General features: G+C 41.3%; 2 protein-coding genes across 10 annotated transcripts in view; both read right to left on the bottom strand.

Annotated features, from left to right (window-relative positions):
* The window catches only part of USP49 (ubiquitin specific peptidase 49), a 68,781-nt gene extending 43,693 nt beyond the window's left edge, over nt 1-25,088 (bottom strand). Inside the window, exons 1-3 of one of the 9 annotated variants that reach the window (XM_060403176.1) lie at nt 24,843-25,088; nt 21,571-21,652; nt 19,757-19,813 (exon numbers count right to left, since the gene is read on the bottom strand). The gene's annotated coding sequence lies outside the window, so the exon portion shown is untranslated. Of the gene's footprint in view, nt 1-11,365; nt 21,653-23,659; nt 24,753-24,842 lie in introns of those variants that run through there. The other 8 variants (XM_060403175.1, XM_060403174.1, XM_060403177.1 and 5 more) reach the window with 8 other exon arrangements.
* The window catches only part of MED20 (mediator complex subunit 20), a 72,502-nt gene that overhangs the window by 29,886 nt on the left and 17,444 nt on the right, over nt 1-25,172 (bottom strand). The window lies entirely within an intron of this gene.

Here is a 25,172-nt window from a genome sequence, read left to right on the forward strand (position 1 = left end):
TTGCCATTTCCTTCTTCAGGGGATCTTCCCAACCCAGAGATCTGAACCCACATCTCCTGCATTGACAGACAGATTCTTTACCACTGAGCCACCTGGGAAGTCCAGCCTACCACATAGCTGATGATTAACAAAAGTTTAGTTTCCTTCCTTTATCTTGCGACATTTACAGTAATTTTCAGGGGCTGAGGAGAAAATTCTTTCTTGAGAACTTTACTCAATTTACTTTTATCCTGCCAAACAATAACGATAATGATGATGACGATGATGATAGCTGCCAAGGACACTTGCATAGCCTTTGAAGTGTACCAGACACTCAACTAAGCACTCTAGCATATAGTGGGTTGTTCGGGTTTTTCTACAAAATGTTATGTAAAAACCCAAGTGAGCTTTTTGGCCAACTCAATATTAACTCAGTCAGTCCTCACAGTAAACTGTGAGGTAGGTATTATCTTTATTCCCATTTCACAGACACTGAAACTGAGATTCAGAACTTCCTTGGTGGTCCAGTGGTTAAGAATCTGCCTGCCAATGCAGAGGGCATAGGTTCAAGCCCTGGTCTGGGAAGATTCCACATGCCATGGGGCCACTAAGCCCATGCGCCACAACTACTGAGCCTGTGCTTGAGAGCCCAGGAACTGCAACTACTAAGCCCATGTGCCGCAACTACTGTAGCCTGCGAGCCCTAGAGCCCATGCTCTGCAGCAAAAGAAGCCACCACAAAGAGAAGCTTGTGTACTGCAACGAGAGAAAGCCCATGCACAGCAATGGAGACCCCGGGTAATCAGAAATAAATACATAAATCATAAAAATGCCATGGAAAAAATGTTAAAGAAACCGAGACACAAGTAAGTTCAACAGTTAAAAAGTGGCAGAGCTAGGATTCAAACCCAGGTTTCTCCTCTTAAGAAATACCAGCCACCAGGGACTAGCATCAAGGTGGCAGCAGCAAGGTGCTTTCCTTAAGAGATCTCTAATATCAACGTAGGGAATGTTCAGATGGTTTACCAAGTAGAACAGACCCATATTTTAGGTAATTAAAGTTATCTAAACTGTATATAATTTATACATCATTAAAATATAGTTTTACATTTATATGCATCAAAATATTTTATGACATATTTCAGAGTTTTATATTTATTAACCTATGTTGTCTCTTGCCTGTAACTGTCTTCCCCTGTAAGCTCCTGGAGGACAGCAGCAGCATCTTAATTTACTAATTGTGAACATTGATGGTGTCCTAGTGCTCACTAGGTGTTCAATAAATACTGATGAAAGAATGAAGAGACTGGTTATTAAACTGAGAAAAAAATTTCAAGTTTCATCTGCTATTTCCATGGTGGCTTATTTCCCACCAACCATTCACTCCTTATCTGCAAGACTTTGCTGGATTTAAGTGTTTTCCTGGTCTATTCCAACTTATGAGCTCATGGAGCAAAATGTCTTATGACAAAAAGTCTCAGTTCAGTTCAGTTCAGTTCAGTTCAGTCGCTCAGTCGTGTCCGACTCTTTGCGACCCCATGAATCGCAGCATGCCAGGCCTCCCTGTCCATCACCATCTCCCGGAGTTCACTCAGACTCATGTCCATCAAGTCAGTGATGCCATCCAGCCATCCCATCCTCTGTCGTCCCCTTCTCCTCCTGCCCCCAATCCCTCCCAGCATCAGAGTCTTTTCCAATGAGTCAGCTCTTCGCATGAGGTGGCCAAAGTACTGGAGTTTCAGCTTCAGCATCATTGCCTCCAAAGAAATCACAGGGTTGATCTCCTTCAGAATGGACTGGTTGGATCTCCTTGCAGTCCAAGGGACTCTCAAGAGTCTTCTCCAGCACCACAGTTCAAAAGCATCAATTCTTCGGCACTCAGCCTTCTTCACAGTCCAACTCTCAATCAGAAGACTCATGCATGAATGAAAGCATGTAACATATTGTTATGGTTTTCAAATGCTTCCACACATGTCTGAGATGCCTCAAGACAACCCTGAGAGTACAAAGAAGGTATGATAATCCAGAAAGCTACATCAATGCTGATTGCTTTGGAATGAAAACGTAGTCTCATGTCTGAGCCACAGAACCAATGGCTCAGAACCTGAGTTCAATGTTTTCTCTGTAATTGGGTAAAAAGTCTATGAATGACATATTTTTAAGTCATAATGTCATAAATACATTTTTAAATCATGAGTGTTCAGTCATATTCAATTATAAACAGAGGCCAAAAGGCTTGAAGATACAAAGGCAGAGGAAACTCACATAACTAGGTAAGGAAAAGTTCTACATGCATCTACAACTAAATAAAGAGACCTCATGTGAAATGCAAGAACACCACGGTACTTCTTTTTAAGATTTTTCTTTTTTAATGTAGACCATTTTCAAAGTCCCTATTCAATTTGTTAAAGCATTGTTTCTGTTCTTTGTTTTGGTCCATTGGCCACAAGGCATGTGGGATGCTAGAACCCTGACCAGAGACGGAACCTGCACCCCTGGCATTGGAAAGCAAGGTCCCATCACTGGGCCGCCAGGGAAGTTCTCGGCAATCCCTTTTTAACGTTAATAAAGTATTCATACTTTCAATTAAAATCTCACATGGTATTTACCACTGCAAATTTTATCACTTTTCCACGGATACATTTTTGTGTTAGAATAAAACATTTCATATTGTTTTACCCTTCTTAAATAAAAACAATTTGGGATCAATACACTGTACAAGAGATCCAGAGTCTCTGACTGAAAGATAAGCAGGCCCCACATTACAATTTTTCTTCCCTAAATGCCTATGTGGTGGTTAGAATCAAAAAAGTTTTAGAAATCCACCTGCCTTATTGATTGACATCATATTTGATAAGATACTAAATGGGTCTGTTAATTTATAATGGGAATAAGAACATGGGAGAGTGAGAAAGCCTTAGATTTAGAATCAGAAGACTTGGGGTTAAGCCTCATGTTATCCATTTAGTAGCAATGTGAGCTTGGGCAACTCACGAATGTCTTGGGACCCGTATGTTCTCACTTGTTAATGGATATAATATCAGCTCTGCTCCTTTCCAAGACTGCTGTGAAGATCAAATAAGAAACTGCGTCTGCAGGCGCACTGTAAACTGAAGAGAGCTGCCCGTGAGTGGGCTTCTCTCCCCCTCCCACCAAGGAAAGCAGAGGCTTTAGATCACTACTCTGGTGAGAGGAGGCACAGATATTCAAATGTTCCAGGGACTTGGGGGCATGCTAGGATAAAAGAGTTTGGTCACTCATGCAGAGCTCAAGAATTTTAAAATGTATTTGGTATCTGGGTCTTCATTTTAGTTAAACGACATTCTGGTCTTAATTAACTATTTAATAAGAAATAAAGAACATACAACCTTAGCCAGATTGGGAAATCCTTTTCACCAAAAAATAAAATGACCTAAAAGCAACAGCATAATATGCATCCTCAATTATGTAAGATACGGTGGCTCAGAGGTTAAAGCGTCTGCCTGCAATGCAGGAGACCTGGGTTTGATCCCTGGGTCGGGAAGATCCCCTGGAGAAGGAAATGGCAACCCACTCCAGTATTCTTGCCTGGAGAATCCCATGGACAGAGGAGCCTGGTGCGCTACAGTCTACAGGGTCGCAAAGAGTCGGACAGGACTGAGTGACTTCACTTGTTCTATATGCCAACAAAAGCAATACCAAAATCCCACTTAGTTTGTAGAGTAGCAGCGTCAGCCACAAAAAACACCTTACACACAGCATATGCCGGAGTTGCTATTTCATCACTGTGCTTAAATACAATCCTGTTTTTTTATAATCCCCACATAGGATAGATATTATTAATTGGTAGAGTTTCGTCAGCCAGCATTCATAGAAGCCATTTTTAAAGCATTAGTTTGGTCATTACCAAGCACATTTTATAAATACTATACAACAATTTTGTCAGCATTAAACAGCAGTGTACAATGGGAAGGGAACACTTATAAAAACATCATACTTTTACTAGATACCATGCTGTGTGTGCGCGTCGGGGGGATCACATTATTTGCTTAGTTAATTCTCACAATGAGGTAGGTGTCAGCGGCATTTTACAGATGAGAAATGGATACTCAAATTGGTGATTAGATGACTAGTCCAATATCTAATAGCAAGAAAAGAGCAGCACTTCGCAGGGAAGCTGAGCTGTTAAAGAATTTGCCTGCAATGCAGGACCCTGGTTTGATTCCTGGGTTGGGACGTCCCCCGGGAGAAGGGATAGGCTACCTACTCCAGTATTCTTGGGCTTCCCTGGTGGCTCAGATGGTAAAGAATCCAGCTACAATGCAGGAGACCTGGGTTCGATCCCTGAGTTGGGAAGATCCCCTGGAGGAGGGCATGGCAACCCACTCCAGTATTCTTGCCTGGAGAATCCCCATGAGCCTGGCGGGCTACAGTCCATGGGGTCGCAAAGAGTCAGACATGACTAAGCTACTAAGCAGAGGCCCAAGATAATTGTTTAAAGTTGCCAGTAATTCCACATAAGTGGCAAAGAACAGGAGGTTTAGGAGAAATTTTGTACCATGGTAAAACTTGGTTGGCAGACAGCAATATTCTGTGGCACTTCATATGGCTTGTTCAAGGAGTTATTGAGCTATAAAATCTGCACTCCTTCTATTGAAACGGTATCTAATTTTAAAATTTAAACATAAAGACTTGTCACTACAGCTAGTTGTTTTCAGAGAAAATACTGCAAAGGAAACATTAATTCACTAAGGAGAGTCAATAACTGTTTTATAAAAAAGCTATCTCTTAGTGATCATATCTAAACAAGTACCAAAAGTTACTTGTGTCTTACAAACATGAAATATTTTTAGAAGAATTTTGAAATATCATATTAAAAAAATACTCTGTATAATCAAAGCTCTTTTAAAAGTTTCAGTTCAGTTCAGTTCAGTCACACAGTCATGTCCGACTCTGCAACCCCATGGACTGCAGTACGCCAGGCTTCCCTGTCCATCACCAACTCCTGGAGCTTACTCAAACTCATGTCCATTGAGTCAGTGATGCCATCCAACCATTTCATCCTCTGTTGTCCCCTTCTCCTCCTGCCTTCAATCTTTCCCAGCAACAGGGTCTTTCCAAATGAATCGAATCAGGTAGTCAAAGTATTGGAGTTTCAGCCTCAGCATTATTCCTTTCAATGAATATTCAGGACTGATTTCCTTTAGGATGGACTGGTTGGATCTCTTTGCAGTCCAAGGGACTCTCAAGAGTCTTCTCCAACACCACAGTTCAAAAGCATGAATTCTTCGGTGCTCAGCTGTCTTTATAGTACAACTCTCACATCCATACACGAGTACTGGAAAAACCAAAGCTTTGACTAGATGGACCTTTGTTGGCAAAGTAATATCTCTGCTTTTTAATATGCTGTCTAGGTTGGTCATAACTTTTCTTCCAAGGAGCAAGAGTCTTTTAATTTTATGGCTGCAGTCACCATCTGCAGTGATTTTGGAGCCCAAAAAATAAAGTCTGTCACTGCTTTCATTGTTTCCCCATCTATTTGCCATGATGTGATGGGACCAGATGCCATGATCTTAGTTCTCAAACTATCACTATTCACTACACTACAAATATAAGTGAGATTATGGGGGTTCCCTGAAAATTCCCATTAAAAATAATATTTATAAAATGAACATTTTAGAAATGGACAATGTAAAGATATAATCTGGTTTAGATAAATTGACGGACTGTATATCTGCATCAAGCAATGAGAAGTTAAGAAACTGGGCTAAGATCTGAAGCCTACAGAGCTTTCCAACTTCTTTGTTTCAGCAGAAACAGCACAGAACTTGATGGCTACCCTGTGTTCTGGTTAGAGTATTCAAAGACACAAAAGACATAGATGCAGATGTTAAAAATATAAAATTGCATCAAATTATAAGACAATACCTTGATTAGGTGTAGTGGTTAAGAGAGCAGATTTAGGAGTCAGACTGGCCAGATTACAATCCCAGTGGGACCCAGTTCCTAGCTCCAAGACTCAATTTTCTCATCTATCTCATACAATTATTGGGGAGTTACAATGTGTACAGAGTTCAGGAAAATCAATGGCAAGAGGCTAAGTGATCAATGTTACCTGTTATTTCTCTAGTAATACCTCATGTAAAAAATAAAATATACCTGTAATAACACTGAAGGCCTTTCATTACTGAGCTATTTTTCAAGTGTAGAAACTTTACACATAATAAAGAGAATCAAATTCCTAACTTTCTTGGTAATAGGATACTGGTTAACCTGGGGTAGGGCATAAGGAACAATCACACAAAGGGAATTTTAAACTTGTAGCATGTTACCCCAGCTTTTGTTTTACTAGTCTTTAATAAAACACACCTATGTTTTAAATGTATTTCATGCTTCACAATTTTTAAAAAATTGAAAAAAGTAAAAGTTAATGTATTTCCAAAGCATAATAATGAAAGAGCATTATTTAACTTCAGAAGAGGATGAGAGGAAAAGAAGAAATAACAAGAAAACAATGCTTTATGATTCTAAGTGTTCTAGGTTGCCTCAGATTATGTGTGTAACAGCTTAGCTCAGTCATGGAACAATGCTCACCCAAGTCCACTCAATCCTAAGAGACACCATTTTTCTTTGTGGGTCACTTGTATTAAAGGGTGTCATTGATTCACTGGGAGCACCTCTTTATGATCCTGATATCTGGAGGCTGTAAGGACGCTCAGAGGGCTTCTAGTTCATTGGAGGAAACATTCGACTCCTTAGCTTCCAGCAATAGGCTGTCCCTGCTCTTCTCCCAGCTATTATTGCTAGTCACCAGTGTGACACATAACTTCTCAGATGGCACTAGTGGGTAAGGAACCCACCAGCACAACATGATACGAAGGAATGGGCAAGAACATTCTCTCAATCAGGTCGTAACAGTGACTGGAGAAAAGGCGAGTATTTTATACCAACCATCAGCATCTGTCAAAGACCTAACATGGACCCCAAGATGCTGGCACCTACAGAGGAACCCAACACCTCAGTGAAGGCACTCCATAAATGTATGTAGAAGTGAACTTATTCAAAAGTATAAAGTAGGGTTTCTGACCCCAAGAACTCTACATAGAAATGAAAATCACCAAAGAATCTTAGTCAACAAATAATGCATGTGGTGGTGTTCTGGGGCAAACTGTACAAAGTACAAAATACAGGAGGGAAAGGAAAGTAAGACAGAAGAGTTCTATCATGGGATAAAATGCAGAAGGGGTCCTGGAAGAGAACTGAGAACTGCATTTTGAAAATTCAGTAAAGAAAGCATTCTAGGATTTCTCCAAATAAACTTGACATTTGAACAACATGTTTCCTTTTCCCATTACTGAAACATGGCAACAGGTGTACTAATTTGTTCTAAATAATTTTATCTGCTTAATTACAATCAGGAAAGAGTTTCTGCCTTCCCCCACAAAGAACTTTTGGAGGCCATGAGAAGGGAACAGTAGGAAGAAAAAAGAAAACTTTTAAATTGTCAATATAAATTCCTCAAAACAGAAACAACTTTGGGGTAGGATAGAAATTTTCTTGAGTTTTAAAGTTCACCCCAATAAAACTAGACCCCAAACTTTAAAAGGAAAAAAAAAAAGTCCATGACTGCAACTTAAAGCTGACACTAAATTAACAGGACATTTGGGTGACATAAACCATGGTAAAGAGCACCTATTTCCAGCTACTTTAATGAGAAAAGACAGAACCACACTGGCAAGAAAAAGAACACTGAAGGGACTTCCCTGCTGGTCCAGTGGCTAAGACTCCATGCTCCCAATGCAGCATGCCTTGGTTCAATCCTTGGTCAAGGAACTATATCCCACACATCACAATGAATACTGAAGATCCTAAATGCCAGAACTAAGTAAGACCCGGTGCAGCCAAATAAATTAGTATATAAATAAATATATTAAAAAAGAATATTGGAGAAGAGACTCAATTCTAGCTCTAGATGGATGAATGAACATGGGTAAGCCAGCTCTGTTCTCAGGGTCACAGTTTACACATCTGTAAGAGGAATATTTAAGTTACTTTATGACCTAAATTTCTATTATACTGTCTTCAAACTTCCTGAAGTCATTTAGATGTCATTCTTCATAGCAAGAATTCCCTTGTGGCTCAGTGGTGAAGAATCCGCCTGCAATGCAGGAGATATGGGTTAGATCCCTGGGTCAGGAAGAGCCTCTGGAGGTGGGCATGGCAACTCACTCCAGTATTCCTGCTGGGAAAATCCTATAGACAGAGGAGGCTGGAGGGCTATAGCCCATGGGGTCGCAGAGTTACACACAACTGAAGCAACCAAGCAAGCATACACGCTCTCATAGCAAGCTATAGGTTAGCCATTAATTCATTAGGGTAGAAAAAGACCAAATGAATTTATATCCTGTACAATTCTGTTATCGTAGCAAAATTTTGCAATGGCTATAAACCATAAGCCTATTAAGTTTTGTGTTGAAACAGGGGCATCAAAGAAAGAAATCTGGATCTTCAATGAAACATGATGCATTGAACACCTTTATTTACCTCCCAAAGTCCACTAAAATGGCATTAAAAACATAAAATTGCTAAGGACAAAGACTAGGAAGGGAAATGACCATAACAAAGTTTTTGGAAGCTGAAAAGAAGATTGGTAAGTTACTTGATATAGCACAGCAAAGAAACCAAAACTAAGAGCATCTTAAGGGGAAGCCCAGAGCAAAGTGAACTTGCTTTATATTCCAGAAAAGCTCAGAATGATCTGAAAGTGGGGACATAAGGCAGGGCTTCATAAAGGAAAACAAAGTGAAAGTTCTACCCAAAGGCTCCCACCCTGACTCCAAGCAGCCACCAGTCAGAGCGAGGGAATTTACTCTGCAAAATAAAGAGCCCCTTCACCTAGGCACAACTAGATGCAGGCCTACCAGGCTAAAAAGATGGGGATTAAAAGAAGGCTGAGATCCTGAAGGCAGGTATCCCCAGCTCTTTCCCCACTCAGTTCCCCAAATGTTGTAGGCAGGAATGCAGGCCAATGATTGCAGCATTCTGTTTGGGGAAAAACCTGGCTAAGAGAAAAGAAAATACCTATAAACACGGATTGCTAGAGGTGACCCGCTCCCTGACCCCCCTCCACACATACCACCCCCCCAACACACACATACCACCACCCCCCCACCGCCACACAAAGCATTCTAGGTTAGTCACCTTAAAATGAAGACCACCAGTTAACTTTTAGAAGCCCCCACTCAGGCAAATTCAGTTTTAAGTTTTTCGGCATCTCATTCTGGAATATGAGTAAGATAGCCAAGACCATACATTTAAGGAAATTCCCTAAAAGAAAGACCAAAACAAATGATAAAGTAAGGTACTTTAAGGAAAACAGAGATGTACTGGAGGCTGCAGAAAACTTTTAAAACTGTAATTAATATAGAGAAGAGCTATTCCATCCATGAAACAAAAATAGAAAACTATTAAAAAGGAATATTGAGAAAAAAATCTTGAAAATTAAAAATATGACAAAGAACATATAAAACTAATTAGAAGAATCTGAAGATGAAGTTCAAGATACCTGCCAAAAAGGAAAACAGAGACCAAAAAATAAATTGAAAAATAGATAAGATGGTAAAATGAAAGGACTCATCAGTCCATAAGCTCCAAACACAAATAATAATAAGAGTTTCACAGAGAAAGAATAAGAAAACAAGGGGCAGCAGGGAGGAAGGGGAAGGGGGGATTTGGGTAGAACTTAAGAATTAAAGAAAATCTCCCAGAACTGAAACACATCCTTGTTTCTAAATTGAAAAGGCTCTTGGTGTACTCAGTACAACAGAGAAAAGAAGGCCTCGGTGACAGATTATCATAATATTTCAGAATATCAGGGACAAAGATCAGATCCTGAAAGTAACCAAGGAGGGGGAAAAAAATCAAGAATCAGAATACCACAGGGTTTCTCATAGCAATAATAGAAGCTAGATATCAACACAGCAATGCTTCTTAAATTCAGAGAAAATATCCTCCAATCTAGAATTCTAGAACTAGATAAACTATAAACCAAGTGTGAGAGAAAATGACATTTTCATACATGCAGATTTATATCCCATGCACCCTTTTCTTAGGAATCTTCTGGAAGAATTGCTTACTTGAGGTATAAACAATGAAGGGGGAAGATATGAGGTCCAGGAGAGTTCCAACATAGGAAGTGAAGAAAATACCTATACTCTTCAGGAAGGTAGATCCCAGGATGAGAGCTGTTTGGATCTACAGAAAACCCATACAGATTTTTAAACATAGCAGCTTAATATTTTGGCCACCTGATGAGAGGAGCCAACTCACTGGAAATGAACTTGATGCTGGGAAAGATTGAGGGCAGGAAAAGAAAGGAGCAGCAGAGGATAAGATGGTTAGATAGCATCATCGACTCAATGGATATGAGTCTGAGCAAACTTCAGGAGATGGGAAGGACAGGAGAGCCTAGTGTGCTGTAGTTCATGGGGTCACAAAGAATCGTACACGACTTAGTGACTGAACAACAAAGGCTACTGTTTAGGAAAAAATGGCATTAAATTCCATTTAATAGAATTAAATGGAGGAGTGGAAAACGGAGGTCTCTGGAGAGGCAGAATATCGGGGAGAAGAAAAGCAGGTACGATACTTTTTATGCTCTCTTCATACTTAGCACTGATAAATATTAAATTTTAAAAGATTCTTGAAAAGGTTAAAAACAGTATTTCAAAATCACATCTAAAAATCTAATTTTCCAGACAAGATTTCTGAGTGAAAAAATAATGAAAGAAAAACAGTAATCTTAAAGGCAGAACAAAATCAAAGCCCTTGGAAAACTCTACATCTTAGCATAGAGTGTAGCTTAGTTTGAAAAAAATTAAGAGCAGGAAATAATGTTTTGCTGATAGAAACTTACTCAAGAGGCATAACCACAAAAATCGGCAAAACAGAACAAGCAGAAATTTTTTTTTATCATACTATGGTATTGTTGGGAAAAGCTCATAGCTTTGTCAATCACATCACAAATTAAAATTCCTTTTCCACTCAGTCAGGCAGATACTGAACCAAAGTCAACATAATGATTTGATTGCATCACATCTTGGTCAGAAATGAAAACACTTAAAAAACTGTACTGCTTCCTCAGAAAGGAAAGCACAAATACTGGGAACCTGTTCGAACAAGGAAAGAGCATTTTGAATCAGAGTCATTCCTTCTTTTCTGAGACCTGAAATGAACAGGAAGAAGATTCACGAGCAAACCAGAAACTGCTGCTTAACTTTCTCTAGGACCCTGAGAAGTGGCATCTCAATTAGGAAATGTGCTTTTCTCCATCCACACCACTTTAAAAATCAAAGCGTTCATACTTTCTATTGGGCTTCCCAGGTGGTGCTAGTGGTTAAGAACTCACCTTGCCAGTGCAGGAGACGTAAGAGACTCAGGTTTGATCCCTGGGTCAGGAAGAGCCCCTAGAGGACGGCACAACCCACTCCACTACTCTTGCCTCGGTTCAGTTCAGTAGAGTGTGATCCCATGGACTGCTGCACGCCAGGCTTCCATGTCCATCACCAACTCCCGAGCTTGTTCAAACGCATGTCCATCGAGTCGGTGATCCCATGGACAGAGGAGCCTGGTACTGCATAGGGTCGAAAAGGATCAGACACGACTGAAGTAACTAAGCACATATACATACTTTCTATACCCTTTCATAGAAAAATGAGAAGTATAATATGGTATTTGCTCTTTTTTTAAATATTATCTGCTTATATTCACGGAGAAGGCAATGGCACTCCACTCCAGTACTCTTGCCTGGAGAATCCCATGGACGGAGGAGCCTGGTGGGCTGCAGTCCGTGGGGTCGCTAAGAGTCCGATACGACTGCCCGACTTCACTTTCACTTTTTGCTTTCATACATTGGAGAAGGAAATGGCAATCTACTCCAGTGTTCTTGCCTGGAGAATCCCAGGGACGGGGGAGCCTGGCGGGCTGCCATCTATGGGATTGCACAGAGTCAGACACGACTGAGGCAACTTAGCAGCAGCAGCAGCAGCTTATATTCAATGAGCGCTGAGAAGTACTTCTCAATCAAGTGTTGAGCTCTTCAGAGACAGGCAAGTTAGAGGTGATGTGTCATGTACTCAGTCGTGTCTGACTCAGGGCTTTCCTGGTAGTTCAGCTGGCAAAGAATCTGCCTGCAATGCGGGAGACCTGGGTTCGATCCCTGGTTTCGATCCTGGAGGATGGCATGGCAACCCACTCCAGGATTTTTGCCTTGGAGAATCCCATGGACAGAGGAGCCTGGCGGAGGCTACAGTCCATGGGGTTGCAAAGAGTCAGACACAACTGAGCAACTAAGCACCATGGACTATAGCCTGCCAGGCTCCTCTGTCCAGGGAATTTTCCAGGCAAAGAGATGATGCTTCCTGCTATTAACTCAGCTTTCTGACACCTAGGGAGATTGTAAACAGGGAGAAGCAGCTGGATCTAATTTCTTTTTATAGTCATCCACTGATTTCTGACCAGGGGAGATTTTCTTTAACTAACACAACGAAGCACTTTTCCACCAAATCTGTTCTGGCAAAAACACTTGCTCTCAGTGTTCAGCATACATGAAGACAATGAGAACAGATTAGTAAGATGCTTTAATTGTAGCATACTTTATGGCTTTTCAAGTTGAATGCTTAGAAAAAGGTTCATCATCTCTTGGACTCAGGAAGAAAAACAATAAGATTCTGCATAAGGATGACACTTTTTGAAGTTTGAGAAAATATATTAACATCTTGCAAAATACAATGTGTAACCAAAAGTTCCTCCAGCTTAAAAACATTAATTAAATACTATGTTCAATCCTTCATGCTCATTTCACAGAAAGGAAACAGCTAATTAGAATATGAAGAAATGCACAATTTTTTTTTAGAAAGGAAACAGCTAATTAGAATATGAAGAAATGCACAATTACTAGTAATTTAAAAAATACAAATTAAAATCAGACATTATTAAATGGCAAAAGTTAGAAATGTGGACAATACCACATGTGGGGGAGGTTGGGAACACAGTGTCTGTGGGGTGTAGAGTGATACAACCATTCAGCAGCCTGACAATACGCATCCCACAACACCACTCCTGAGTGTATCCCGAAGAAGTTCTCAAATGTGTCCATAATGAACATGGACAAGCCTGTTTATTGGTAGCACGGTTTGTGGTAGCCTAGGCAGCTATCACTATGGAAATGATGTGCACCACGGAACACTATGCTGCAGTTAGGAGCAATTAGCTAAATGTACAGCCCAACAGACAGACAGACAGACAGACACACACACACACACACACACACACACACACCCCTCTTAAAATGGTGCTAACCAAAAAAGTCAAGACTAGAGTAACATCTACAGCATTTTTACCAGGAGAATTCTCTAGCCAAGTTCTACAGCAGGGTGGTATGACGAACAATTTCGGAATTAAAGATACACACACACACACAGAATCACTAAGTATTTTATAAAGATGTATATAGAATCAAGGACCTGTATCAAACACATTAGAGAGGGTGTTTGTGGGGAGAGGAACATGGGCATGGAGACGGGAGCTGAACAGAAGGCCTTTATACAGCAATGCTAGGCTGTGCCCAAATCACAGAGTATGAAGTCCAAATTCAGAATAATATTTTTCATTCATGTGTGTATTAATTTATTCAATAAAAGCTTACTGAACACCTCAAGTATGAAGTGCTGTGCTTAAATATAAATTTTTCTTGTTATTTCGGCTGACTTTTTTAAACCTCAAAAAATAACTGTTTTAAGATACATTTTAACTGGAAGTAGAAAATAACTTACACTACAATATACAGTATATGTTGAGAAATCCACCATTCTTAAAAGTTTTATAAATATTTTTCATGAAATAGAAATATACCTTGAAGTTCTTTAAGTGATAAACTTCAGTGAAAAATCAAAATGCAAAACGAACTTGCTTTACAGCCCTAAAAAACTGCACTGTCGCATCTTCAGCCCACAGGTAGAACGTCTTCTCTCATGGCTCTCAGCGGTGAAACAATTTCCTTTTGGTAAAGAATTTTTTTTCTACTTTATTTGTTCTTTGTAATTCCCACTCCCCGCCCCCCGCCGCAAAGATATTTCAATTGCTCAGGAATACTTCTCACCAGATTTCTGTTTCCTAAAAGATTTCACAAGAGGACTGCTGGCTGCCAAGGAAGGTGTTGTAGCTAATATGCTCATTACATTGCACTGCTAACAAAAACTGATTAACACTTTCGGTGCAAAGTGACATTTCTATTCCACATCCCATGAGCATAGAAAATGATGTTTTTCTCCCCAAATTATCTGTTCCCATCTTTTTACAGGCCCCAAATGTTAGGTAGTATACATGATAATACTGGTAAACAAACCCAAGAGCAACTTGTAGGACATCATATTTCTAAAGCTCTAGAACTGTATTCAGATTTCAGATGTTGATCTAAGTGTTAGCAGGTGGGAGGACCAAAGGTGAAGAACAGAAATGTTTGGGCCAACCATCAATACTACTGGGAAAAAATCCAAACTACATGTCTGTCAATGGGATTAGCAGAATTATCACCGCACACAACACATAAATTTATTCAGGCTTACAAAAGATGAGGTATTTTCATTCAATAACAATAGCCAACACTGAGCACTTACTAGGTATCAGTCACTGTCTTAAGTATTTTATACAGGACGTCCCTGGTGGTTCAGTGGTTAAGAATCCAATTACCAATGCAGGGGACACAGGTTTGATCCCTGGTCTGGGAAGATTCCACATCCTGCAGGGCAATTAAGCCTGTGTGCCATAGCTACTGAGTCCTCATGTTCTAGAACCCGTGCTCTGCAACAAGAGAAGCCACTGTAATAAGAAGCACGTACGCCACAACTGGAGAGCAGCCCCTGCTCGCTGCAACTAGAGAAAGCCCGTGCAGTAACAAAGACCCAGCACAGCCAAAGATAAAAATTGATTAATTAATTAAAATATTTTATATGCATTATTTACTTCAATCTTGACAACAACTCAACAGGACTAGGTACTATCCTCATCTCCGTGGACTGCCTTTCAAATCTCCACCAAATGTTCTCGACATCCACTACATCCCCTCTTCTTGCCATCCAGTCCTCACTTCTTACTTAAAAGCTTGACTGACATACCTCATATATCTCTTATGAACAGAGCAGTTCTCTTCTCAGACCAGCCTCTCACTCCTCCCTTACTACCATGGAAATTTCCTTCACGAAAACGCTCTTAATTAACCCCTTCTTCACCTGCTTATAAAAAGCAACCACTACAGAAGTACATAGAGGAAAAAGTCAATTTGTTGTTGTTTAGTCTCTAAGTCGTGTCTGACTCTTTTGCGACCTCTATGGACTGTAGCCTGCCAGGCTCCTCTGTCCATGGGATCTCCTAGGCAAGAATACTAAAGTTAGTTGTCATTTCCTTCTCCAGGCAATCTTCCCTACTTGGGGATTAAACCTGCGTCTCCTGCACTGGCAGGTGGATTCTTTACCACTGAGCCACCGGGGAAGCACAAAAATACCTTCTCTCCTAAACAGCAACACCTCCATAGCACTTCTTAACATCTTACAAAAATAGGAACATTCTATATTGTCCTATATCGTGACTTAAAAAAAAAAAAAACTTAAAAATGGACATCTTTCTACATCAGCAATAAGAGATTCACTGCATTCCTTAATAGCTGAATGGTATTCCATTGTATGGACTCCCTACACATTATTTAGCCAGTCCCTAGCTGATGGACATCACTGTTTTTGCAGGGACAAACGATGCTATAAAGAAAAACTTTATACTCATTTTTTCATGCAAGCGTATAAATATATTTATAGGGCAAATTTCTAGAAGTAAAATCTCTAGGTCACACGACACGCACATTTAAAATTCCAACAGGGCCTCCCTGGTGGCTCAGCTGGTAAAGAACCCGCCTGCCAGTGCAGGAGACGTAAGAGACGTGGGTTCAGTCCCCGGGTCGGGAAGATCCCCTGAAGAAGGAAATGGCAACCCACTCCGGTCTTCTTGCCTGGAAAACCCCATGGACAGAGGAGCCTGGAGGTGCACAGTGCACAGGGCTGCAAAGAGTTGGACACGACTGAGAACGCACACTGCAGTGCATGTACACGCACGGCCGAGTCACTGTGCTGCACAGTGGGAACCAACACTACGTTGTGAAGCTGCTGCTAAGTCGCTTCAGTCGTGTCCGACTCTGTGTGACCCCATAGACGGCAGCCCACCAGGCTCCCCCGTCCCTGAGATTCTCCAGGCAAGAACGCTGGAGCGGGTTGCCATTTCCTTCTCCAATGCATGAAAGTGAAAAGTGAAAGTGAAGTCGCTCAGTCATGCCCGACCCTCAGTGACCGCAAGGACTGCAGCCTACCAGGCTCCTCCATCCCTGGGATTTTCCAGGCAAGAGTACTGGAGTGGGGTGCCATCGCCTTCTTCGTGTGAAGCTGCTGCTGCTGCTGCTGCTGCTGCTGCTGCTAAGTCGCTTCAGTGGTGTCCGAGACTGTGTGACCCCATAGACGGCAGCTCACCAGGCTGCCCCGTCCCTGGGATTCTCCAGGCAAGAACACTGGAGCGGGCTGCCATTTCCTTCTCCAGTGCATGAAAGTGAAAAGTGAAAGTGAAGTCGCTCAGTCGTGCCTGACTCTTAGCGACCCCATGGACTGCAGCCTACCAGGCTCCTCCGTCCATGGGATTTTCCAGGCAAGAGTACTGGAGTGGGGTGCCATTGCATTCTCCATGTGAAGCTACTATACTCCAATTTTTAAAAGTTCAGCAGATGCTGCCAAATTTATCTTCAAAGAAACTTACATTCCCATCAAAAGTGAGACTTCCAATTTCCCCACATCCTCATCTACTACTGGCCACATCAACTTGTTTAATCTCTTAATCTAACAGGTAAAAAAAGTGGTAATGGTGTTTTATGTTATATTTATTTAAAGGAATAGAATTAGAATTTATAGCTTAAATAGATTTTGAACTTGTTAGCTGTAGGCAAAGCTGAATGGCCTATGAAGAAAAAAGAATTCAAGAAGTATATTAACAGTGTAACTAGGAACAACGTTAATGTTTAACCATTTTGGGAATAGACAGTGATGCCACCACAAATTAGTTTGATCTCTTCACTAAGGCATACTTATTTACCTTTCACTTGAAACATACAGTTATCAGTTCTTCACACTATGCCATATATTGTAGAAATGTTTCTTTTAAAAGAATATATTCAATTCCATAGTCATACATTCACTTTCTTACTTTTAACTCACAATACCCATATGATCAAACCCCTGTGATATTTTATTTTTTCATATGTTGTTTATTAATCTGACCTTTGACCTCTTTTAGATGTGGAAGCACAAAAGTATAATCAATATCTCGCCATGGACATCTAATATAAATAAGACAATGGATATAGGTGGTTATACTAGAACACAGGAAAAGGAGAGTAAAGAAAGCAAATGTTAGCAAAGGCCAACCACAGAAACATTCAGAACGCTAGCACAGCCCCGCATACTCAGTGAATGCTAACATAAACGAGATGTCCTCTGTTCATGAATACTGCTTCACTGTCAAAAGCTAGACGTCTATGATTATAATGCTATTAGCAACGATGGCTGAACTGGGCTATTCACACATTTTCTTACCTGATTTTCTTTGTGGTTACCTCCAGGTAACAATTTTTGTCAGGGAGACTCTAATTAGCTCTAACAGGGATTGTGACCTTATTATCCTGATGAATGAGGATTCCTAACTGCAAAAATAAGTACCACAAATTATCAAGCATTCTAGAAAGGTTTTGGCTCAAACTGATACATCAGTAAACCCCTCTCTACCCTCCTTTAATTCTCAATTTAAATTTCTATTCCTCACAGAACAAACTGATCCTTAAGACTTTTATTTCAAAGTCAATCGCTCCTGCTGCATTACCATGCTCACATCACATGGCCTATCCGAGTGAACACAGGACAGACACTACACATAGACGTCAGAGTCCCATGTCTGAGACTGAGAGAGACAGCATGGGGCCAGGAGAGAGTGGAACACCAATGTGACAAAGTGCCCAAGCCAAGCTCTAAATGGTCTTCTGCTCACTGGTGGCTGCGTTCTGAAAATGCTGACGGAAAGGTAGGGCCTGTCTTTGCTTTGGAGAGAGTCAAGTGTCATATAAAAGCATGCTGTCCTCCCACCCCTCACACAAGCTGCCCGGCAAGAGAGGCACTGCTGGCTCCTAGAGACAATGACCAGGAGCTCTGCATTCTGTCCAAGGGAGGGAGCAGTGAAGACCAGCTTCCTGGGCTCTAAACTATGCCAGACTGTCCTGCTAATCCCCCCTAAATCCTACAGTGTGGGGGTGGGGTGCGGTGGGGGTGAGGGTGGGAGACAGAATAGAAAACAGTCCGAAGTTGAAGCAAGGGCAGTAGCTCTGGACTGCAAGTCACAACGTTTCTGTTTGAATGGGGGAGGGGCAGGGGCAGCATGGCAGGGGACGCAGATACGAAAAGCCTGTGTGTTTATAAAAACACAACACAAAAATAAATTTTATCCGTGATCCTTCTGATGTGCTAACCAACATCTGCCCCCCATCATTTGCCAGCCCGGGCTGCATGGAAGGCGCAGAATAGCAGGCATTTTCACACGCTGAAAATGCGAGGCTGAAAGAGATGTTACTAGAGTGTAAATTACTAATTAGCTCAATAGGAGACAAAGAGAGAAAATACCTGTCACAGAATGCTGTTTACAACTTGACACATAATAAAAACAACCCTGGAAATTTCAGAAGAGTGTCTTACTTTTCAGACTTCTATTAACATGTAAATGGCAAAGGAACAGTAGTATAGTCTTTAAAACTGCCCAAGACTCAGAAACAATAACACATGGCTGGAAAGAAAGCTTTTCCAATAATTTGTAATTTTCTCATCCTTGTAAAAGCAAAGTGTTTTTCATTATTATCACCAGCTTTAATAAGAGCTATATTTTATAGCTTTGATGATCACTTAACAGGGGTGGGGGTGGGGGCAGTGCTGTATTTCACCTTGGTTAGAATTCAGTTCATAATCCCTTCAGCTGAAATCAGACAGGCCTCATTCTGCAGGTTATGCCTTTATCAAACGGACAGGCTACCATTTTCATAAAGATGAAGGATGAGCTGGACGGTGGCAATGGGGAGAGGGTCTGTAAAATCCCTTCATATCACAACAACTGAATAGACTCCCCAGATTTAGGTTTATTTGGGGGGAGGTAATAGAATGTTAAGATATTTATATTCATCTCTTTACCATAAGGCAAACCTACTTGTATTAATTGCAAGCAGTGTTTCTCAGGCAGTCTATTTTACACTTAGATCTTTTCCAGTTCCTCGAAGCAACAGAAGGGTCTTTAGGTAAAATGTGTATTTCACTTAAATATGTCTCAGTCAAGGAGCTGAATGGTGCTGTGGCTCCTGTTTTTATGCAGTAATTACCCACAGAGCTGGCATATGCTGAGGACCACTTTGTGTGAGCATACCGTCCAGGGTACTAAGGAGGCCCCTACAAAAGGGCAGACCAGGACAGCTTTTGCTGATGAGGAATGTTTTTCAAAATATCATGAGGACAACAAACCATGAAACCGCAAAATCCACTCAAAGTCCAATCTTGAGATTCTTTTGCTTCACATGCTTGACTGAAATCAAACACATACCAACTTGCTGATATACTGAAACCATTCTTCCCTTTTCTTTTTAAGATTAAGGGCTTCATATCCATTTTTCTTTCAAACTTACTTCTTTAAAAATACACAGGTGAGGATATGTACGGTCCCTTTCGCTGTTCACCTGAAACTATCACAACATTGTTTGTTAATCGGCTATACCCCAACATCAAATAAAAAAAATACACAAGTGAGAGAAAATGATAAAACAAATGGGGCAAAATAAAACAATTCCTGGATTTGAAGAAAGGCATATATAAACTCCTTGTATCATTTTTTCAACTTTTCTATAAATTTGAAAACTGTAAAAAAAATCCAAAGTCACCAAAAAAAAAACCTGAGTAAAATCCCCACAAGGAAGCTTTCTCCTAATGTTGTTTTGAGTTTCAAGCAATTCACATACAATTCACACAAGCAATTCACATACAATTCACATAACTCATGCTGGGTACTTAGAAAACACTAACAATAATAAATTATTACTTATTTTTTAAATGTCAATTGTAAGAAACCACTTTGGTGAGGGATATTGATAATGGGGGGAGGTTATGCAGGTGTAGGGGCAGGGAAACCTCTGTACTTTCCCTTCAATTTTACTGTGAACCTAAACTGTTCTAAAAAAACAAACAAACAATCCCATGGAGAAGGAGCCTGGTGGGCTACAGTCCATGGGGTCGCAGAGTCGGACACGACTTAGTGACTAAACAACCACAAAAAACACGCATAAATGTCTTTAGCATGTGGCCTACATAGGCACATACAAAGAGAACTCAGGGGGAAAAGTCAGCAAGCATCTGAACAGATTTTGTTTATGGATAGCTCTCCACACTGAAACCTGAGTTCCATATTTTCCTCGGTGGGCAAACAATTTCTCATCTACAAACCTGTGTGGACTTGTTATATACCATAGAGGTCTGCAGATGAGAGACTGTTACCCACTGAGGAAAAGCCAATGGCCTCTTTCTAGCTAAAAAAGTTGACAATAATCAATCTGAAATACAATTTGGCATCTTATTGATTTGGATTTGTTTTGTTTTAAAAATACAATTTTGTAAGGAAAAATATACAACAGTGTAAGAACCCTGATGCAATCTTTGCATCAAACACAGCCCTTATGGCGTCTGTCCCAAGTTCCCCATCTAGGAAGGACTGAAATGGTTAATAACAGAATCATAGGGCTAATTTAAGGATTGGCAAACAAGACTGGTTAGGGATAAAATAATCTGAAGAGCATGGTGATGGATCACCTCACAACAGTCAAGCAGAGGTAATACTAAAGTAAACTGCCCATAAAACGCCAAGGTTCAAACCCTATCCCCACCTCACCCTACCTTATAAACTAAAAGATTAAATCTATCCTTTAGTTATTACCTGATTAAAAAAAACCCATATAATCTGTACTATAAGATTATCAACTATCAAACAAGTAGCTGTAGAAATGTCTGAATATAACCTTGGGCAAGTCATTTAATCTCAAAGACCTTGTATTTCATCCCATGTAAAATGAGAACAGTAGTATGCCACCCTCATAGGACTACTGGAAGGAGGAAATGAGTTACAGTCTGCAAAGAGCTTACAACAGTGTCTGACACAAAAGCACTATACATGGGGAGCTACTATTACTGAGTTTACGAAGAAATAAGGTCATCTTGATTTTCGAGTATAAATATCTGCTTACTATAGTATCAAGAATGGGGCAAGAGAGAACAAGCACAAATACTGTGTTTTTATTCTGCATTTGTTCTGTATTCTGGATAGAATACAGACTGTCCTGTTAGAGAAAATAATTAAATGCTGGAAATGTTGTATATTAATGTTGTATATTAACTACAAAGGTTGCCACATTACCTCTGAAGATTTACACAAAGAGGATAAATTTTTATCTACCTGGGATGATTTAAGTGGCATATTGACTGAAGTTGCAGGATAAACTAGAGGTCCTTTCAAGATCTCTTCCCATCCAAAGAATCTACAATTAACCAGAAAAACATTTAATTATATACAACCTACTGGTTGAATAAATAAACTTAAAAGTTTTTGGCTTAGCAAATAAGATTGTAGCCAAAATAAACTGAGACTTCTGCTTGATGAAAAAATGGAAATAAAACTTAAATTTATCACTGAATTCCTTACCGACAAATAGTATTATTTGTACTAAAAGAGAAATATCAACTGAGAAATAACCATTTACAGTGAGAAGTAGAGATTTAACACACCACAGCAGCATACAGAAACAACAGCTAAGGCCCAAATGGACTTTCCTCTGGTTTATCTTGTAGTTTATATTTTCTTCTTCATCATTACCAAGTAAGTCTAGAGTAATTTATACTAAGATATCAAGTACAAAAGAATTATAATATAAAAATGGCAATACCACACACAGAATACAACCTACTAGCACTGCCAAACACATGTAGAAAGGACGGGGACACACACACACACACACACACACACACACTTCATAGAGACAGATGCCTCACACCAAAGTCACCCTTCAGTTTGAAAGTTAACATTTCAGACTAATCCTCTTGAAACTTAGCGGGAAAAAATAGTAATTTTAAAAAATCCTGTCAAACTGCTAAACCAACCTAGTCACCTTGAACACCTGCTCCACAGAATCTGGAATCCATGAACATAGCAGCTGAACCCAGAAATTTAATTTAATATTCTAAATTACTCACCTATATTAATGACCAATGTTTCTGATGTCCACTAATCAAGATCTAATCTTTGCTAACTATCACAGATCCCATAAAGGTGATCTTTGCTATTTATACAAATATCCAGAAAACAGTGGCAATCCAAAATTTACACAACTTTAAAGAAAAAGCATCTTTGTGTATCTGAAGGTACACCAATGAAATAACCTCATATAAGAGTCTCAAAAACAGTTTGTGGTTTTTTCCTAAGTAAATTATATGCTGTCCTTTGGTATCATCAAATGCAAAGTAATAATCGTTCATATTTTTAGCTAAATGTAAAAGCTTCAGGATTAAAAATCATCAAAACAAAATACTTGGTTAAGAATAACCTAAATTTTGTCCCAAATTTATCTTCCTTTAAATTCCCCAAAGTGTCTTAAATATAAAAAACTTATTCTAGAAAAATATTAATTTTTTTATTCACACCTACAAAACAGGAGAGGCAGTGGAGCTGTCCAAGGCTCCAGCATGCATTACCTTACAGGTTATGATAAAATTACTCATAAACCCATTATTTAACTGAAAGATAAGTCCCACTGTAAAAGCCTCTACTATTCTAAATCTCCCTTTCTTTATTCCATTTTTGTCAAATGGGTGAGTTCTCTACTACAGTACAAAAAGTCACACACAAAGCTAAAGGCAGCTAAACCCTCAGCACGCTGATTTAAATCTCTTCCCCTGCAAACTTCCCTGGTTGGCTATTTGCCTTTCTCTGAAATGATTTCAATGTTCTCCAGCCATCAAAAACAAGTAGGCAGAAATTTGGTTGATTAAACAAAACGAAAAGATTTTCATCTTTATCTATCTCAATAACAGGGTGCTCGCCACTGAAAATAAAAATGCTGTCGAGAAAGCACTGCCTAGCGCTTGTCAGGTACCACACTGCTACAGCACAACACTGTCACACCATACAGGCACAACCACACTGGAAATACAACCCAGTTTCCTATGATCACACCACCAGTAAAAGGCAGAGCTTCTCAGCACCCAGTTGACACTTTATCGTTCATACAAGAACAAAATCAAAATGGGTCTCATCTTTTCAAAGTGGACATGAAAAGTCGATTTAAAAAACCATGAAAGGTGGAAGCAGATTCAAGATTCCTTGAAGAGAGAAAGAGGTTTCTGGAATTTCCTACTTTCATGGACAAAAGGACTCACACTTTCAATACACTAACAGTTCTCTTCTCAACAAAGAATTCCTTTCCTGCACCCCCCACCTCCACTGTTACTTTTTAGTTTTTGCCCCTATCTCTAGGTCTCTTTTCACTCACCATGGTTCCTCCTCTTCTGCACCAAAGGCTCCCTACTCTTGATCCTTCGCTAGAGAGTCTGTGCCCTGACCCATGTGAACCTTCTGGAGCATCTCCCCCAACTGTGCAGTCTCCCCCAGGTTGAAATCCATCAGGCTTCCCCAAGCTTCCCTTAACTCTGTTCTTTTCCCTCACTCCCCATCTCATCCTTTAAATCCTGGGGTCCATCTCTTCCTTGCTCCCCTCATCCTATGCTTTCAGCCTTGTCTCTTTACCTCAGTCTGGACCTTGGATCTTGCTGAACCTCGGCGATTAACACAATTCCCCAGTTACCCTGTCCCAGACCGCCATCACTTCTCACACCCTCACTCTCTTCTTTGAGCTTTTCTGGCCCCCGAATTGTCCTACAAACGCCCCATCTCTCCTGTCCATTGCTTTTCACCCTTCCAAATCGGCCGCACTTATTCCTAACTCCACCTGGTTACTAGTCCAGTGTTTAATTCCCCTCTTCCTCACTTTCAAGAATTCACACCCACTGCCCATCCACTAACCCATACCTTTCTCAGAACCTCGCAGTTTCCACCCATCGCCGGTCCTAGTCGTTCAGCTCATCTCGCCCTGCACTAGTTCACACCCTTGTCACGTCTGGCTCTTAATCACTCTCTCTCTACTCCCAACTACTCCCCCAGCTCTGCCCCTCCTTGCCTTCCACTTCCAACTCCTACCCCTGTAACCCTCGCCCCACTACCATCCCTTACCAAGCTTTCCCCTCCAGAACCCTGCTCTCACACCTAACCGGGGGAGCCCTCTTCCCGGGCTCGGTCCTCCTAACCTCATTCCCGGCCCGGATTCCTTATCACCCAGCCTGGGCTTTGCCTCCTTCCCACCTCCTTGGCTGGCTTTTCCTCACTCCTTCTCTCCCTGCCTCCTACCCCTTTCTCCCCTTAATCCTCTTCATCTCATTCTCAGATCCGTTCCCCCGAAACGCCCCCAAGCCTGCCTTCCCTTCTCCCCTCCAGGCTTTTACCCCAAACCCAGCGGTCGCCCACCCCGCCAAAATAAAGGGCCGGCGCGCCAGGACAGCCGGCTCTCGCCTCCCGCGGGCCCCCGCCCCGGGCGCCCCCAGCCCGCCGGCGCCGCGGTCCCGCCCCCTGCCGCCACTCCTCCCGCCCGCTAGCCGCGCGCCGCCTTTGTCGCCCCTCACCCGGTGTGTGAGGATTTTGCTTCTTTAAAGGGGAGGGCCAGTGTGCCGGAGACTCCTGTCCCCGCCTCCGAGTCTCCGAATGGGATCCCTGGCCGTCACGTCCTCCCCGGTTCCCGTCCCCCCACTCTCTGGAGCTACCCCCTTTGCGGCCGCCCCACCTCCTCCGCCCCCTCCCCCGACCCCCCTCTATTTACCGCCATCATCAGCACGCGCGAGCTGTCACCAGGGCGCGAGACAACCGAACGCGGCCCCGCCCCCTTTCCGCCCATTGGCCCGCCCGCCGGAGCCCCGCCCCCCGCGCCCCGCATTGCGCCAACGGCGCAGCCTAGG

The sequence above is a fragment of the Ovis aries genome, chromosome 20 (assembly GCF_016772045.2).
Source record: "Ovis aries strain OAR_USU_Benz2616 breed Rambouillet chromosome 20, ARS-UI_Ramb_v3.0, whole genome shotgun sequence".
Classification (NCBI taxonomy): Eukaryota; Metazoa; Chordata; class Mammalia; order Artiodactyla; family Bovidae; genus Ovis; species Ovis aries.